Source organism: Gavialis gangeticus, unplaced genomic scaffold, assembly GCF_001723915.1.
Source record: "Gavialis gangeticus isolate Ggan-Ray unplaced genomic scaffold, GavGan_comp1, whole genome shotgun sequence".
Taxonomy (NCBI): Eukaryota; Metazoa; Chordata; order Crocodylia; family Gavialidae; genus Gavialis; species Gavialis gangeticus.
Window position 1 is genome coordinate 61,718,870 of NW_017729024.1, and position 4,844 is coordinate 61,723,713.

Consider the following 4,844-nt stretch of genomic DNA (forward strand, 5'->3'; position numbering starts at 1 on the left):
GGGGGGGGAGTTTTCTGCACCCCCACCCCCATCTTCACTGGAGAAGTGAGCCAAAGCAATGCAAAGAGGAAACCTAATCCTTTCTGCCCCAGAAGAGTTGTGCAATGGGGACTAGGAATTTTGGGGGTGCAGTACACTGACTGGAGTTGTAGTCACCTCACAGCTACCACATGGAAGTGGAGATCAATGCTCCACAGCTTTCCAGTGAGCAATGAAGGGCTCCTTGTATCACAGAAGGACTGACACTAGTAGCTCCCCAAGGCTTAGTGAACCCAAGAAGCAACACAGGACCCTCCAATGTTGGCCCTCCTGTCCAGCCTGTTGCTGAGAGGCAGGTATAGGGGTGCAGGTCCCTGGAACTAACTGGGTGAGCCCCCAAGTTCCAGACTGCCTGGGCAAGGGCAAGTCTCCTCAAAAGGGTGCAAACTATAGACAATACCTTGTAGTTAAGAGTATTTAAACTGTTTGGTCGTTTCCTTTGTTTTCTTGCCTTTATTTTCTGTAATAAAGCTCTCCTTTTGTATTTACATTGCTTGTAAAGAGAGGGGGTTTTGTGTATGGGCTACACCCATGCCAAGTTCAGTAATCCCAGATTTCTGGGTGGGGATGCAAGCCACAGTGAAAACGTATTGGGTACCTGTAACAAAGCAGGGTCCCAGGGGTGGCCATGACACCCCTTGGTGGCTCCATGACTGTGCCCTGCTCTTCCACCAAGGTGTCCCCTCTGGCTTGCTATGCCTTGATGGAAATAAAATATGGAGGCTGTCCACGGATCTTCGCTGGGCCTCAGTCCCACTGGTCCCAGGCCCATGGCTGGGCCTCTAGTCTCAAGCCCCTGGCTAGGCCTCTGTAATCAGCTGTGCCCAGCCAGGCATCCAGAGCCTTATGGGCTAATTGCATGGCACCAAAACCTCCCCTTTACCATGCCCCATGCCTTGTGGGTATTACTGGTATGTTGTCCCTCTAGGAGCTTCGACCTCCTCGGCCTCTGCCCCTTTAATCGAATCTAGCTAGGCCTTCTAGCCTAGGCCCACTGGGTTGGACCTGGCTTCAAGGTACTAGTTTCCCTTGTCCTTTCCAGGGGCCGGGCTCTGGCCCATCTGTGGCTGTGCCCCTGCTGGCACTAATGAGGCCGCTTCATCCTGGTCCAACGTAAACGCAAGCCCTTCAGTTATAATATAAATAACAATATGTAGCAGCTTTCCACCCCTTCAAAAGTACAAACCTTTGCTAACCCAGCATCCTGGGCCCCCCTAGGCAGGAGCTGTTTCCCTTGTAGCAGCCAGGGAGAGACTCCCTTGCCAGCTCCAGCCTTGGGCTTATGATCCCTGAGCCCTACCTGCATCCAGTCTGCTGATCACCTGCAGGTGCTGGTTAATTATCCCCATTGCCCCAGTAACTGGCAACTGCAACCCCCTTCCTGCTTGCAGAGTTCCCTGGCTGGGCCTTTGCAGTGGGGGCCAAGAAAACTGCTGAGCTGTAGGAATCTGGCAGCAACAGCGAAAGTCCCATGCCACCGAGCTTGCTGGCAGTGCCACCGGAAGCTGAACCATGGGAGCATGGTGGTGACAGGATTGCTTCGCCACCAGCAATGTCAGCGACCCCACAGCATGCAGAGCCACAGGAAGGAGGCGGCAGGGGCAAAATGGCCGTGCTGGCAACAGCCCAGCCCCCTCAGACCTGGGGAGCAGGGCAGGTTTGCTGCCCCACAAAACTTAATGACAACCCAGCAGCGTCCCACACCACAGCCAGCAGGATCCTGGAGACGAGATGAAGAAAAAAAGCCAGTATTGGTGTGGACGTGCTTTGTAAGTGCATGCCAACACCAATTCGCTGCCCAGAGCAGCAAGGCACTGAAAAACGCCCCATGTGCTGATCCAATGACAGGACCGGAAGGAAGTCCCTGACAGCCTAGGGCAGGCTGCAGGATGAGTGGAGAGATAAAGACTGGTGGTGGCGATCCCCGTGTGGGGAGCTGCTCCCACACACTGACTTGGTGGAGTCAATTGATGTGTCAGAGGAGGGACCCCACCTGGGAGCCCTACTATGGAGATGGCCAAGGAGGACAACAATAGACCTACAAGGAAGAATGAGGACGTTGGCTGACAACAACACTGTGTCCTTGCAACACAAAAGTAACAGGTTGGTGCTAGGGTATAGGGGAGGTGGAGCCCCAAGATCCTCACACTACCAAGCAACTGTAGCTAGACACCACTGAATTGGGAGTAATAGCAGTCCCCAAGATTAACATTTCCATCGAAGACATGGAAGGAAAAAAGCTTCAGTGGGTTAGGTAACTGGTGTTGGGGCAAACTGTCGGTCCACAGGACTGCAGTTGGCTTGGGGCAACTAGAGAAGCCTAGGTGGGGAGCTCCGGACAGGCACGCCAAGTTACAGCTGCTTCTTTTAATAACAGAGAGTCCTGCGGGCTCTGTTATAGTACCCTAAAATTTGAATCTGGCCTTTGTTGCTGCCAACCAGTACCCAGCAAAAGGGTTTACATGTGTGGGCTCTAAGGATGAAAATTTGGGACCCCTGGGTTGGGGCTCAGGCATAGGAAAGTCCTTCATTGCACTGAGGCAGCTTGAGCTGGGGCAAAAAAAACTCTGCCTTGCTGAGGCTTGAACTCTAGCCTGTTACAGAAGGAGACTGATATGCTGGCCTCTGTGCTAACAGCAGAGCAGGGTAGGCTGGCCATCAGGCCCAAGTGAATATTCAAGTTGAGGTAAGGGTCAAGATTAAAGTGATCTGTAAGTAGGCTCAGGCCAACCAAGGCTTGATGGCAGAGATGATACAAGCACTAATGCAGATAGACTAGGCATTGAGAATGCTGCTGCAGCAAAGTATGGGGACCTAGCAAGGCTGGATAAAAGTGCAGGAGAGACTGTTGGATAATGTATCTACACTGGGGCTTGAGAAACAGGGCAACAAAAATGGGGATATGGTGAACTTAGAGGCAGAAGCCCTTGTGGAACTGAGGTGCCAGTTACTTAAGTCAGAACTGTTTTCAGGTGAGGTGACAGAACAGACATATTGCCTACAGTGGGAACTTGCAGTCGAGCACTACAACTGGAACAGGCTGAGGCTAGAGTAACATCTCTGCAACAGCATCTGCAAGCAGGGGAGAAGGAGGTTAAAAACAAAAAACTGAGGCATTTGACTGCTACAGAACCCAAAAGGAATATGGACTTGAAGGAAATGATTGCAGCTGAGGCCAACAAAGTAAAAAGCAAGAAGAGAAGTTATTGGTGCTCCAGAAAGAGGTTGCTGATGCTGCGTCCTGCATGGCTGAAAAGAGCTCTATCACAAAAACAGAGGGGCTTAAGGGCTCAAAGGGCAAGGAGAATATAGAGGCACCCAGAAAAGCCCAGAAAAAGCAGCTAAGAGCTCGAGACAAGTACCAAGAAGAGCTCTGTCAAGAGGCAACACACTGGTAGGAAAAATGTACCCAGAGCAAACAGCTGTTGGTCCTACTGCACAAGGAGTTTGCTAGTAAGTACCCAGGCCCTAGCAGACAAAGTGTTGGATTTTGTTCTCACAACTCTCACTCAGTCGCCACATACCCATGTAGCCTGGGTGTATGCTAGGCCTCTCCAACTGAAGGGGATTGTTAACTAGCCATGCTGTGGATGAAACTGCAGATTCCCTCTGTCCCAAAGAAACCAGGCAAATACAATCTAGAACTTAACTATATACAAAATGTATTATTAGTTACATAAATAGATAAAGATAACATAAATGTAACATACCTTTAGCTTTATATATATTCAGACATATAATAAACTATAAACCATATTCTCTATAATGGATTACCACCACTGGGGTTTCAGGTAAGTGACAGGTAAACACAGGTAAGTAATAGCAAAGGGGGTCCCAGCAGATTCCCCAAGCAGGGTTATGGACTCTATTAAACTGCTAATACACAAATATAGAGGTACACTAAATATAAGGCACAATATTACATAATATAATAAAAATATCAAAATTAATACATATTTACATCTCTATAAATAAAATGCACAATTCTTACGTTTCCCAGTACTGTGGCCTGGAAACAGCTATCTAGCACCCACTAGGGGCCAGAAAAGTTTCTGTGGCCCTGGAAATGGCTCTGTAGCATCCCAAGGTGGCCAAAAATGGTAAGGCAACCTGAACTGGCTCCCAGTGCCCCCTAGGGGCTGAAAATGATATTGCAACACCAAAAAGGGCTCGCTAAACTCCCTGGTGGCCAAACGTTGTACTGTGGCCAGGGGGTGGCTCTCTATTGCTCCCTTTGGCCAAAGATGGTATTGCAGCCCAAAAATGATCCTTTATCGCCCCCTGGTGTCCAAAAAAGGTACTGCAACCGGGAAACACCTCTCAAGCAATCCTGGTGGCTGAAAATGCTTCTGCGGCCCCAGAAACAGCCCTCTAGTGCATCCTGGTGACCAAAAATGGTACTGTGGCCAGAAAATGGCTCTCTAGTGCCCCTGGTGGCTGAAAAACACTCAGCAGTCCAGAAGAGTCTGTCTATTGCTCCCTGGTGGCGAAAAGCAGTACTATGGCAGGGAAATGGCTCTCTAGCACTCCCTGGTGAACAAAGATGATACTGGGGCCCTGAAAACAGCTATCTAGCTTCCCATGGTGGCCGAAAGCAGTACTGTGGCCCAGGAATGACTCTAGAGAAACCTGGTGGCAGAATATGGTACCGCAGCCCCAAAAGTGCCTCCTAGCACTCTCGGTGGCCAAAGACAGTACCGCGGCTTTCTCCTGGGTACTGGTAACTAGCTCTCCTGAGTTGCTGAGCAATGGCCCCACACTCCCATTTGTTTTCCTCCTGTTCCCTGTGTACCTAAAGAAAGACT